We start from the raw sequence: 14,790 nt of genomic DNA, 5'->3' as shown, positions 1-14,790 counted from the left end.
AAGTCTATGCGATAGACTAGGTAGTCTACCCGATGGTGTTGTCCACTACACGATCGTCTTCCTCCTCCACACCATACCTTCCCTCTAACCAAAATTAGCTAGAGCTCACCACTCCTGGATTCTCACACTAAGAATACCAAGGTCACTAAGTGGTAGTGTCCTGTTTGGTTCGAGGATTGAGTTGCTGTTTGCTGCTTGTTCAAGGGAGTTCGTGACTTGTTCACTTCGTTCGTGAGCGAGTACTATTGAGGGATTTACTTGAAGAACAAAGGTATAATCTATTGATCCTTTGTTTTTTATTTCAAAGCATGTTGTAATTTAAGTTTGATGCATATTTTGTTCTGTATGACTGTAATTGTATGCTTTCAATTACAATGGGATTTGGACGATCTGCTTTCGCTCAAAGGTCCCCTGTAAATGGAATTATGTACAATGTATATGGTAGTAAATCTAATTATATTAAGAAATTCGAAAATTGATTTCCAAAATTGAATACATGAAATTAAAAAAATACATTGTAAAAGCCACAAACTAAACGTGAAGCTACTGATTGTTACGTAACTCCCAGTCAGAAAACATATTATGTGCCAACTCATCTATCCATTGTGTCCATTCGTTTGAACTCTCAATACAATTGATCTCGTCCTCACCAATGGTAGCAGAATGTGAGTCCACCTCGTCTAGATCCTTGAGCATTTCGGTAGTATTCAACTTCATATTAATAAGATTATGAAGAAGGCAATACGCTGTGATCGTTCGAGTTTGGACTTGCATGGGGTAGTATGATTTTTCGTGGAGTATTACCCCCCTTTCAACAGCCCGAATGCCCTCTTGATGACATTCCTCGCAGAAGAGTGTTTCATGTTAAAAAATCTTTTGCAGTTGTTGGTGCATTCCCTCCTCCACGCCATTCCAAAAGATGATATCATTCTCCTCTATATGATGCCAAGAAGCCCCCCGTATTTGGGTACCTAGCATCACATAGATAATAATATCTTATACAATGTCCAATTGTATGAAATCATAATTGTTGAGTACTACAATGTATGACAAGAAATTGTGCGTGTAAGTTGCTACCCTTTGGAACCTTCAATCTGTTGTCGTGATATTGCATCTCTAAGCACACGAGAATCAATTGCAGAACCTTCCTATCCAGGTAAGACAAACATGAAATCACCATTCGTGTCGCAAACACCAAGAACATTCGTGGAAATTTCACCATTCCTTGTCGTGTTCCTTGGTCGATCAGTGGCACTTACGTTTACCTTTATGTACGTACCATCTAACGCACCTAGACAACCCTGTGCGAACACAACGTATGAAATATTCATATACATGAGTTATCTAAACTAGACACAGATAACGCATCAACATTTGTTTAGTTTCACTATACCTCAAACCATCTCCATCGATTTGTATAAGAGGTAGTGATTGGCAAAGGTTTTTTCAACAACACTTCATGTAGTTGTAAAATGACGTTGAGAATGGAGTTGAAATGCCTAGAAACTGTTTCACCAGACCTAATGAACTGTCTACAGACTACTTTATTCTTAACATCATGGGCTAAGATATGCAGGAACATGGCGGCCATCTCCTTAACGTCTACAACTTTTATTCCCACTAATTCGCCAGTTGTCCTTAGTAAGTACATAAAATAGCAAAACATCTTTTATCCATTCGTATGCTTTCACGACAACTTAAATCAGACTCATGGATTAGCCAAAAGTATGCTAATTGCCTAATATGATGTCTTATATGATGTGGTGGGTATTCTATCCTCCTATGGTCGTTGAGTAACAACTCTAGTGTTAACAGTAATTGACGTTGGGTAGTTGTGAATACTGTTAGTATGTTTACTACTTCTTGGGGGTCCATTATACCGTAGATTACAAAAATTGGCTCCTGATACATTTATTCATGAGTGGTTTTTGAAATTTACACAAAATTTAATTTTAGTTTCAAACTAATGTACTTTTAATCTAAACAAGAATATACTTATCATGGAATTTTAAATGCATGCAAAATTGTATGATATAGCTTAGTAATAGTAGTAATAGTAGTTTGCAATACTTTTTTAATGTAACAGATTGAAATTTTTATCTAAATTTAGAGTGCAATTGGATGAAATTGAAAGTTTGAAGTAAAAATGCATATATTTTTTTTCTTTTCTCTCTTTTCTACTTCTTTAACAAATAAGTTTGAATCATTATCTACGGACTTTTAAGTTTGTTCACCTTAATCCTTAAAGGCAGTTATTTGTAGCTGTTACTTTACTTTTTATTTATCAATAAATTTTTTTTTTTGCATTTTTATCAAATATACTCAACCTACCAAATGAAGCTATCAAATGGGTATTATTAACGTTTGCTACTGATCACTAGCATGCTTTAACCCATAGATGAGTGCGAGCCCTACAAACTAATTTTTTTTATTAATCAACAATAATAACCATATTAAATTTCACGCAATGTCGTCAAATAATTTCATTTTTGAATATGAACACGAAAATTAAAATTCTCATTGATAAAATAGTATTGATATAGTAGGTTTTTTTTAGGGTCATGATCAAATCTTGAGTTTTAAATGAAAAATAAATCAATAAAAAGAAAAATGTGATGAAGCCTAACAAGTATTTAGGAAGAAAATAAAGCCTTTTAAGAATGGAAATTGCTGTAATAAAACAACTGCAAAAGCATAATTAATATATGACTAAATTATTTTAAGAATTTAAGTTTTGTATCAACAAACACTTCAAATATACAGGATGAAATTTGAGAAAAGAAGAAGTACGGATTAGTTTCTACTCGACCTAAAACACATAAAAAAAATATTTTGAATCTACGGACCATCGAAATAAACAAGAAGGATACAAAAGAAAAGAAAATTGAGACAAAGAAGAGTACCACCTTACATACAATAGAAGGAGGAAATGTGAAGCTTCGCTTGTTCTCTAATAAGTTGAACACTATGACAATTGATAAACAAAAGCTTTAGTAATAATATAAAGAAAAAAAGTGAAAGTGACTTAATAGGAGATGTGATAAGCAACACAAAAGAGAGGGAGAGGGAAGGGACTTACCAACAATGGTGTGGTGAAGATGTAGTTATCCTTATAGTTGTAAGGAAAAGAGGTCTCATTTATAGAGAAGAGAAGATATTGACATTCTATGTGATGGATAGGTCAAGTTTAGGTGTACCTATGGTAATAAGTACACCTTGGAAACCCAACCTAGTGAAATAAAGTGAATAGTGTACCATTGATGTGAACCAAATACATTGGGAACCAAAGAAACCACTATTGTCAATCACATCAACATAGTACTTGCAAACCACTACTTTAAGAACGACTACTTGTAATCAAACTAGAGTCAACCAAACAAGAACAACTTGGGAACCAAACAAGAGTTATAACATGGTTGCAATGAGATTGGAAAAAAAAAAAAAAAACAAGGAAGCCAACAAACAATCAACTATCCTAGTATTATGCTTAGATAGTAAGAACCAGCCTCAGAATATGATGTATCATGGTAAATCAGATACATTAATCATTTGAGTCAATGCAAAAACAGTCATTAAAATAGTATCAAAATAATCAAAGACCAAGAACAGTAGCGATGCAAAAACAATCATTGAAATAGTAGCAAAATAATCAAAGACCGATAATCAAATACCAATAATCAAAGACCAAGAACAGTAGCAATGCAAAAACAGTCATTGAAATATTAGCAAAAGAATCAAAGACCAATAGTCAAAGACAGAGAACAATAGCAATGCAAAAACAGTCATTGAAATAGTAGCAAAATAATCAAAGATCGATAATCAAAGGCCAAGAACAGTAGCAATGCAAAAATAGTCATTGAAATAGTAGCAAAACAATCAAAGACTGATAATCAAAGACCAAGAACAGTAGCAATGCAAAAACAGTCATTGAAATAGTAGCAAAATAATCAAAGACATAACATAACAAAACACTAAAATCAAGCATAAAGAGTGATAATCAGACAAAAACAGTGATTGAACAGAATAGATATATTGATCATCAGAGACTGATAATCAAACACTAAGAACAAAACACTGAAATCAAGCATAGAGAAAAATAATTGAAGTAAGCAAAAAAGATGTGTAAAAAATAAGCTTACATTTGTCAAAAAAAAAAAAAAAAGGAAAAAAATATACAGTGACTCATCATCGACCGGTGAAGAGAAAGAAGACTTACCATTGGATCTGGTAACCCTACCAAGATTCAAACACCATCCTCCATCCCCTACCATGCTCCAAACGAGGATCTCCATCCCTTACCAAGCAAGATCTAAGCTCCAACATGGTTGTATGATTTCAGACTCAAATAGACAGGAAGGAAAACACAAAATATTGGAGAACAAAAAAAAGCGGCAAGTGCGAGGAAACCCTCATTTGGAGCAAAGAGAACCAAAAGAAGTGGCAAGATAAAGGAGGAACAGGAGTGGCGTTTGGAATGGCAAGATGAAAGAGGAAGTCGAAAGAAAGGGTTACGGATCTAGAGAAAAACACAGATCTAGACTACCAAACATACCGTAGCCTAGATCTGTGAAGGATTTCTTCAAATCCGACCAAAGAGAATCACAATAGCAATCGATCAACAAGAATGAAGAAGAGAAAGCTCTAAACCTACCAGGAACGACGCCGATCGGGAATGATGGCGAAACCCTAAGGAGAAGAGATGGAAAGAAATGAAGCAAAATAATCGAGCAATATCGGAATAAAGTAAAACGGGGAGAACAAAATAATCGAGCCAAATAATCTGTGGTTAAGTGAGATCTGGACTCCAATTAAAATAGTTGGAGCCCCACACTATAAGGAATATGTCCTTTTATAACTATTTGGTATAACCTTTTAAGAAATGAGCTATGAAATCTAACTGAGAAAAAAGAGGAGCAAAAATGTTAAAATTGTTGGGATTGATGTCCTAATTCTCCCGGAATCTCGTTGTTTGTAATGTTACACATTGTTTGATGAATAAAATAATTGTTATTTCATTCTGGCATTACTCATATCCAATAAACAAAGCTCCATGGTTATCTTATGTAAACCTAAGCATGTATATGTGATATATAGATGGATCATGTCTTAAGTGATAACCTAAATAGGTCTATAGTATAAGTATTAAGGTGAGATACTTGATTCTGGTGATACTATGGATACGACCCGCTTTGTAGAGGTTTGCAAGTGTTGTAAACTACTACAGATAGTAGATCCTGACCATTCATGTGGAGATGTGCAAGCGGGGGTGTCCTATACAAAGAGTTTGTATAAGACTGGACCACAAGATGACTAGACTCTGTATATAACGTCGTTGATACTAGAGACTTACATCTCACCTAAACGATCATATGTGACATGGCCTAAATCCTGAGTGTTTTGGGAACTCCAGCCTTTGAGGGCAGTCCTTTGATTAGTATGGGTGAGAGGGCGAGATTGCCAACTCAACATACCTATCTTTTTAGGGACTTGTCTGATCTGGGAGTTGGAAACTCAATCCACAAGATGGAATTCACTCCTTTCTCGAAGTAGGGATAAGTAGAGAGATTGCACCCTTAAGGGTTGATTCCAGGGCTTGAACATAGTGGCCACAACTTCTCTTTGGAAGAGAGGACTCAGTCATAATAGGACTATGACTTATGTTCATTAGAGGGATTAGTGGTACTTAAGGAGTTAAATGTAATTACAGGGGCATAACAATTATTGGCCTAGCTGTACTTATAAACGATCTATGAAGGGTTGTCACACTTCTAATTGGTTAAGATGAACACATAATATATCTATGGTAAGGAGAGTTCAGCTGTCGATCTTTAGTGGAGTGCTTAGCAGTTAACGGATGGTGGATCCTGTGACGAAAGAGTTTAGTCAGTTATTCACGTATCGTTAGAGCTTCGAGTTACAGGTCCATAAGGTCCTCTTGGTAGCTTAATGGATTCAGTTGAGGATCAGTTCTTGGTGTTGATTTGAAATGTTCAAATTGACAAGAGGTAATTCGATTATATATGATATGATCGGTATGATGTATGAGATACATCTAGTGGAGGATTAATGTAAATGAGATTTACATTAAGTACCATGGAATAGAAAAAAAGTTATGGTTTATATGTTTCATGAGATGAAATATTAAAACTATAGGTTATGAATATAGTATGATAAGTTGGTTATCATTTATATTTATGTTAATTATTGAAAAATTAATTCTTTTTCTCAAATAACCAATTGAGTGGGAGGTTATTGGTGGTTTCATGGTAACCGTGAGATAAAAGAAAAATTGTTTTCCTATTTTTAATAATGTTAATGTTGAAAATTATATTTTGAGATTTTTTCTCTCGGAATCTCACGAAAGTTGTCAAGTAAATAGGATTTACTAAACAACAATTTGGAGCGAGCTAAATGATCATGTAGTATTTGTAGGCGACAGACATGCAACTAAGCGATGAGCTAAACGATCGCTTGGCTTTTGCTAGATGATCACTTAGCTTTTGCTAAATGATTGGGCATCGACCTATACGATAGGTTCAACATTCTCCCACTTGCTTAATCATTTACACGATTGTTGTTTCCTCCGTCTTCTGCCTCAAACCAAGTCCACACAGAGCCCACCATCTAGATTCTCACACCGAGAATACCAAGGTAGCCTTCTTGGTGGTGTCATACTCAACTCGACACCGTCGAGGTTCTGTGGAGGTTATTCGTGCTGTTGGGGTATTCGTGACCGAGGCAATAGCTGAGTTCGAGTGTGCAGTGTTCGTGTTGTGTAGCGGTCGTGTTGAACGAATGTTCGAGGTTGTTGTGTTCGAGCGTTCGTGATCAAGGACCTTAACGATGAGTCTACAAATGTGTGTAGCATTTCTCCTTGATTATTTGTAGCATCATGTTGTAATTTCTGTAATGAATGCATGACCGTTTGTTTGTGTTTATGACTGTATTTGTAAAGTTCATATATGATTGTAATTTGGAATGATCTTTTCGCTACTCATGGAAATCGTCGTGCACGATTTCCTTAAAAAATGAATTTGGTTTGGGCGCTAAACAATTTTGAACTGTCCACATGAGTTCTATTAGCAGTCACCCTCACCCTTTTGCTTTAACACATAAAAAACCCTTTGCTTCCATTTTCCAATCTCTCTCTTTCTTTCCTTACCTCATGTCTGGACCCAAAACCTTGCTGCATTAGAAAAATTTATCGATGCTCTTTTATTCGATGTCGCAGATAGTAGTGGCGAGGCAATAACTGAGACCTGGAACTCGAATTTCCTCTAACTCCTCTCATCTAAAAAAAAAAATCGAAGGAAAACACGATAAAGGAAGAAAAATATGTTGTCATTCACCATTTTTGCTGCTTGGGATTTGGGGTAAATTTTCCCTTTCTCTCTCAAGATTGATTGTTTTTTATCTTGTAAGGATTTAAATATCGATAAACCAACATTCCAATCATAGAACAAATGAGAGTCATTGACTATGGTGATCTATCTTTCCTTCTCTCATGTTGAAAATAAGAAATTTTCTCACATTATAGGCCGCAAGAAAAATAGAGCAAATGGCTAAGCATTAAAGGATTTTGCAAGTGGTAGAATCTGGAGGATTTCACCAAAAAAGAAAAAAAAAAGCATGAAACCCTGTTTCCTTACAGAAAGAACCTCTCTATCTGAAAATTTAACCATCTTCGTTGTGGCAATTAGTGGTGTACATTATATAATCTTGTTGTCCCAGATGACTAGATCTTCACGTTAATAATCACAAAACACTCAGATACAACGGTTGATAACAATTCAAGATTCAGGGGAGATAGAATGTTGATGCTTGAAAATCCTTTTGTTATTTACCAAAAGATTGCACGATCGTGTAGACAATGCACCAAGAACTAAACGATAGTTCAATTAAGTAAATAATAGAAGGAAGCATTAAATGATCGTGTAGATGACAGTTGACTGAAGCTAGACGATCATATAGACGATAGCTGAAGAGCTAAACGATCATATAGATGATTGAACGCGGAGCTAAAAAATCGTGTATACGATGAGATAGGAACTACACGATCGTGTAAACGATACTTTAGCAAAATCTAAATGATCATAGAGGTAAGAAGAGAAGACAGAGGAGTTTAAGTGGTTTGGCCAAAGGCCTACATCCACTGTGCAAATTGGGAGGTTCTCTTTTATTACTTTTCAAAGTATTTACAGAATGAATGCCTTGCTCTCTCGATTTGTTATTCACTCTTACATTAATCTCACATTCGATTTTGTTTATATATGTGCAGGTGATTCAGTCAACGATGAAGCTCTGGTGGTTACAACACTTAACAGAAAGAGGTCAACAATGGTTCAACTGTCAGCTGCAATGTTCTACTTCTTGATTTCTCGTCTTTCTGTAACAATCTCTACCTTTGCAAGCATCCAGAGTTCCTTCCTTCTTTTCTTCACTGAGCTGACTTGAGCTAACCTTTTTCAGGTAACTCGAATCCGAGAAGGTCAAGCATCTGTCAAGCTTGTTTAATGGAACAGTTTTGGTTAGCATATCAGCTGCATTATCAGAGGTATGAATCTTCACTACGTCGACTTCCCCTTTCTCAATCTCTTGTCTGATGAAATGATATTTGATATCGATATGCTTGGTTCTGTTGTGAAATTGCTTATTGTTAGATAGGTATATTGTGCTCTGGTTATTATAATAGATTCTGACTTTTGTTTGTGTTATGCCGAAATTATTTAGTAAACCTTTCAGCCACAAACCTTCCTTCACAGCTTCAGATAATGCGATGAACTCAGCCTCTTTTGTGGAAAGGGCCACAATAGGCTGCAAAGTAGCTTTTCAACTTATCAAATTATTCCCCTATAGGAAAACATAGCCTAATAGGGAACGTCTTCTGTCCAAGTCCTCTGCATAGTCAGCATCTACATAACCATAAACTTCATCATTGGATGGCTCATTCTGTCTATATAAGACTTTTGCCTCTTTGGATGAACATAGATACCTTAGTATCCACTTGACTGCCTCTCAATGTTTTCTATTAGGATTTTCCATGTACCTACTGACCATACTTGTTGTATAGGATAGGTCTAGCCTTGTAGAAGTCATAAGATACATGAGAGATCCCACTGCTTGGGAATAAGGGACAACCTTCATATGGTTCAAATGCTCTTCATTTATGCTCTTTGGACTATTGGCAGCTGAAAGCTTGAAGTGAGGAGCAAAAGGAGTACCTACTGGCTTAGCATTCTCCATCATGAACCTCTGTAATATCTTTGAACAATATTCAGATTGGCTAACAAGCAATCTGCCCTATTTTCTGTCTCTTTCGATCTTTATGCCTAGGATCCTCCTTGACTATCCTATGTCTTTCATATCAAATTCTCTCTTAAGAAGCATTTTCACTTGCTTCAATTCTTATTTGGATCTCTCAGCCACTAACATGTCATCTACATAGAGAAGTAGATAGATCGATTCCTTAAAGCTACTAGAATTTGTGTAAACACATCAATCAAATGAGCTTCTTTTGAACCCCATCTTGGAGATCACCTCATCAAACCTCTCATACCAGTATCTCCGTGACTGTTTTAGGCCATATATGGACTTGTTTAACAAACACACAAGGTCTTTTTCTCCACTTTTAACATAGCTTTGAGGTTGTCTCATGTAAATTGTCTCATCCAATAGCCCATGTAGGAAAGCTGTCTTTACATCCAACTGGTCTAGCTCCAAATCCTTTTGCACGACTAGAGAAAAGAGTAGTCGGATGGAAGTATGCTTCACAACTGGAGAAAATACTTCATTGTAGTTAATGCCTTCCTTTTGAGCGAACCCCTTAGCAATAGGCCTAGCCTTGAACCTTGACTTTTGCACACCTGGAATCTCTTTTTTAAATGTATAAATCCATTTGCATAAGATAGGTTTGTACACTTCAGGCAAAGGTACTAGTCTCCAAGATTCATTTTGATTGAGGGACTTCATTTCATCATTCATAGCCTCAATCCATTGCCTAGCATCTGTGCTGTTTGTTGCTTCTTCAAAGCTAGAAAGTTCATTATTACTCAAAGAAATGGCAACACTCAATGCTACACTAGCAAAATCAGACTCTTGGTACCTTGCTGGTGGTACTATTGTTCTTCTAAGTCTGTCTCTTGCCATGAGTAGTTGTGTAAGTCCCCATTTGTCTCAACTTGATCACTTGACACATGCTCACTGGTTTCAGCAGTCTCATCACCTTTTAACTTTTGATTTTGAGAGGAAATAGAAGCTCCATTATTATTTTTAGGCTCCACCTCAAATCTAGTGCTACTAGTCTTTGTAACTATAGAAGATGGTTGTTCAGACATCATAAACATCACATTTTCTCTAAAGACCACATCTTTACTATTCACACACCTCTTTTCAACTGGATGCCACAGCGTAAAGCCCTTTACTCCCGGTGTAAAGCCTAAGAACATGTACTTTACAGCCCTTGGTTTCAACTTCCCTTGGCTTTGGTGCACATAGCTTACACAACCAAACACTTTTATGTGTTCCAGCTTAGGTGGCTGCCTTGTCCACCTCTCTTCAGGAGTCTTCAGCTCTATAGATTGATGAAGGCATCTATTAAGAGTGTATATGGTGTAGGAGACAGCTTCAACCTAATATTTTTCAGGCAACAAGGCATTGGACAGCTGACATCTTACTCTTTCCAGCATTGTTCTATTTAACCTTTCAGCTACTTTATTTTGTTGAGGTGTGTATCTCACGGTTCTATGCCTTACTATGTCATGCTCCCTGCAATACAAATTAAACTCCTCTCCACAAAACTCTAAACCGTTATTAGTTCTCAAATGTTTAATTTGTTTAGAGGCATGCTTCTCAATCAAGGTCTTCCATTCTTTAAATATACTAAATACTTGGACTTTAAAAAGTAAACACCAACTCTTTCTTGAGTAGTCATCTACAAATGAAAGAAAATACCTTGCTCCACTAAGAGATGGAGAGTGAGCTGGCCCCCACAAGTCTAAATGCACATATTCAAAGATTTCCTTTGAAGTGTGTTGTCCTTTGGGGAATTGCTATCTTGTTGCATTGCCCAATATACAATGTTCAAAAAATTTAAGGCTATCTTCAACACCCCTTGGAAGTATTCCCTGTTTAGATAGCACTTGTAGCCCCCTCACACTGATATGAGAGAGTCTTTTGTGCCATAACTCATCTTCAGTAGGTTTCTCATCAGTTGCTAACAAAGTCGAGTGTGCCATTTGCACATCCTTGATTACATATAAACCATTTACCTTGGTTGCCACCAAGACCACTTTGGAATCCTTAATAATTTCAAAGGTGCCTCTCACACCCCTATATTCACAACCTATGGCATCAAACATCCTCAAAGAAAGGAGACTCCTCTTCAAATTTAGAACATGCCTCACATTTTGTTGAGGATGATGCCCTAAACTCGTGTTGGGTCCTGTAGTTTGCAAACACAGTTTTGAACAAACGCTTGTGATGTAATAATATATGATATTTTCTTCACTTTTGTCTATGGAACATTGGATGTTTTAATTGCTTTACCATAAATCAATAAACTAAGATCCCTGATTGTCATTTGTAACTTAAGCATGTATGTGGAGACATACAGGAGGATCATGCCTTAAGTGATAACCAAAATGGTCTGTAGTATATGGATATAGAAGGGAAACCTTATCCTGGTAACGCTATGGATGCGGCCCCCATTGTAGAATAGTTACAAGTATTATGAATTGCTACAAATGGTATGATCCTAATCATTCATGTGGAGACATACAAGCGGGGGCGTCCTATACAAAGGAGTTTGTATAAGACCAGACCACGAAGTGTTATAGTCTCGTTATATAACGTCGTTCATGACAAAGACTTCACTTTACTAGGATGGCCATAAATAACATGACCCCAATCCTGAGTGAGTTGGGAACTTCTGCCTTTGAGGGCAATATTTTGATTTGCATGGGTGCGAGTGGCCAGATCGCCAACTCAAACCTACCACTTTGGGGATTCGTCTGATTTGGGAGCTAGGAACTCAGCTACACAAGATGAAATTCACTCCTTTTCCGAAGCAGGGGTAAGTAGATATATTTCTCCCTTAAGGGCTGATTCTGGGGCTTGAATGATGTGGCACCACACACCTTTTCATAGCCCGAAAGGTGTCCACACATAGTAGGACTATGTAGTATTGTTCATTAGAGGGATCAGTGGTACTTAAGGAGTTTGATGTAACTATAGAGGCAAAATGGTAAATTGGCCCAACTGTACTTACGAGCATCTGTGGAGGGTTATCGTACTGTTGATTGGTTTTATCCGATAGACACAAAAATATATCTGTGGTGACAAGAGTGCAGCTGTTGGTCTTTAGTGGAATGCTCGACAGTTAACGGATGGTGGATCTCGTGGCTAAAAAGTTTAGTCAATTATTCACGTACCGTTGGAGCTTTGACCCATAGGTCCATAAGGTCCCTTTGGTAGCTCAATGTATTCAAGTTGAGAATCAGTTTTTGGGTCAGTTTGAAGTGTTCAAATTAACAAGAGGGAGTTCGATTATATATGATATAATTGAACTGGTTAATTATATATGATATGAATGACATTATGTATAAGATACATTATTTGGAGAAAATAATATAAATATGAATTATATCTAGTAGAGGAGAAAAAGAATATCGTTTATATGTTGCATTTGATGTGATATTAAACTATAGGTTATAAATATAATATGATTATATTTATTTTTTTTAATTTAAAAATTATGGGATAATTGTGGCAGGTTTTTCTCCGTAACCGATTGAGTTAGTGGGAGATTGCATTCAGTTTTTATAACTGAAGGATAAAATGAAAATTGTTTTCATTTTGCAAAGAATCAGACATTCGCTCACGTATTGTGTATACTTCCTAACGCATAGCAAACCGAGAGCATCAACGACAGCTCAAAGTTTCTAAACGATCATATACATGCACCTAGTTTACTAAATGATCGCATAGGTTTTACTAAACAATCGTCTAGTTTTTTTTTCTACGCGACGCACGTCCGAGCATTTACTAAACGATTGTCTATACGATCACGCCCCTTTTACTACACGATCATGTACCTTTACCTAAACGATCAAGCATCGTCTATACGATAGACACACGATATCTCCCATTTATTTGGTCGTGGTAAACGATTGTCTCTTCCTCCTTCCCTCTACCAAATCTAACAGAGCCCACACCTCCTGGATTCTCACACCGAGAATACTGAGGGTTCCAAATGGTAGTGTCTTCCTACTGCGGAGTTCGTGAGGAGTTCGTTTGTGGGTAGAAGACCGTGATTTGGTGGACGATTGCTTGGACGATCTCAGCGAGAGGAAGAGGTGCAGTTCGTTTGACGAGAACGAGTTTTCAGTGAAGAAGGGTTCTCCAACTGGTATGTATTTCGTTCTCTTTGTTGTTTAAAGTTCAAAGCATGCCTGTAATTTGTCATTAAATGCCTATCTACCCTGTTTGATTGTGAATGCGTTAATTCTATCATAATGAGTTTGGAACAGTCCTGCTTCCGCTCAGAGGTACTCTTTGATAAGAGTTCCTTCACGTTCCTTATCAATTTGACTGAACCATCCTGCATCTTCAAGGACACAAACCCAATTCCCACAGCTCTGCAAGTGTTATTTTTTCCCATATAGATCAGCCCACCATCCCACTTCTTATAAGTGCAAAACCATCCCTTGGATGGTGTCATGTGGACTGAGCAACCAGAATCTAACACCCAATCTTGAGTCTCCATAGTATTCTGGTCTCCACCTTCTTTAGTAGTAGCTAAAGCATCTGAATAGACTAGGTAATTCTCTCTATAGCAGCCTCAGTCTATTTACCCCCTTGTTCTGTTGGTTTAATTTTCTCTTCAAGGCATAATAGTCCTTTTTCATGTGCCCCATTTTGTGACAAAAATGGGATTTTTTCTTCGACTTGTCACCATTGTTCTGTTTCCCCTTCCCATTGTTCTTGTTCTTCCCCTTTGAGAACAAGCCTGCACCTCCTAGTTGATCCTTCTTAGTCATTTGCAATTCAAGTTCTCTGACTCTTACAGCTGATATGATAGCATCTGTGGTAATTCTTTCTCTACCGTACTTCAATGTAGTCTTCACATTTTTGAAAGATTCTGGTAGAGAATTAAATAGTATGAATGCCTCATCTCTTCTCAAATATTATCTTCAATCGATCTGAACTCAGAAGACAACCTCTTGAACTCATTAAGATTATCCGTGAGGGACTTTGCTGCATCCATTTTATAAGTGAAGAATCTTTCCCTCAAGAAAGCTTTGTTGGGCAGATCTTTGTTGAGATATATCTCATTCAACTTATTCCACAGGGCATAGGCAGTAGGCTGGTCAAGAGAGCCTTGTGCTACCCCAGGACTGCTTTAATATTTTCTTTCCACAGTTCAAAGTCTGTCTTGCCATCGAATTTCTCAATCACGTATCTGGTAGTTGCTATTCTTGGTCTTCAAGATTAACTATTCTAAATCAAGAATTCAAATCTTGGAGCTGTCTTGAACTGTTCACCGAGCTCTGATACCACTTATTGTCTTAGATGACTAGATCTTCACGTTAATAATCACAAAACACTCTCAAACTGGCTCCGAAGGAGTATAACTTTGTTGGGGGTGAACTTACTGCTCCTGGCTTTAGATATAACAGTTGATAACAATTCAAGAGTAAGGGGAGATAGAATGTTGATGCTTGAAAATCCTTTTGTTATTTACCAAAAGATTGCACGATCGTGTAGACAATGCACCAAGAACTAAACGATAGT

The 14,790-nt window shown here is 36.9% G+C and overlaps 1 long non-coding RNA gene across 1 annotated transcript in view; it reads left to right on the top strand.

The window, feature by feature from the left end:
• The first annotated feature begins 8,299 nt into the window (after positions 1-8,299).
• LOC120068922 overlaps positions 8,300-14,790 on the top strand; it is a 7,798-nt gene continuing 1,307 nt past the window's right edge. The window contains exons 1-2 of the long non-coding RNA XR_005479404.1: positions 8,300-8,388; positions 8,470-8,554. This is a non-coding gene — a long non-coding RNA (uncharacterized LOC120068922). The remainder of the gene's footprint in view (positions 8,389-8,469; positions 8,555-14,790) is intronic.

This window comes from Benincasa hispida, chromosome 1 (genome assembly GCF_009727055.1).
Source record: "Benincasa hispida cultivar B227 chromosome 1, ASM972705v1, whole genome shotgun sequence".
Taxonomy (NCBI): Eukaryota; Viridiplantae; Streptophyta; class Magnoliopsida; order Cucurbitales; family Cucurbitaceae; genus Benincasa; species Benincasa hispida.
This window is presented reverse-complemented; position numbering and strand designations above follow the sequence as displayed.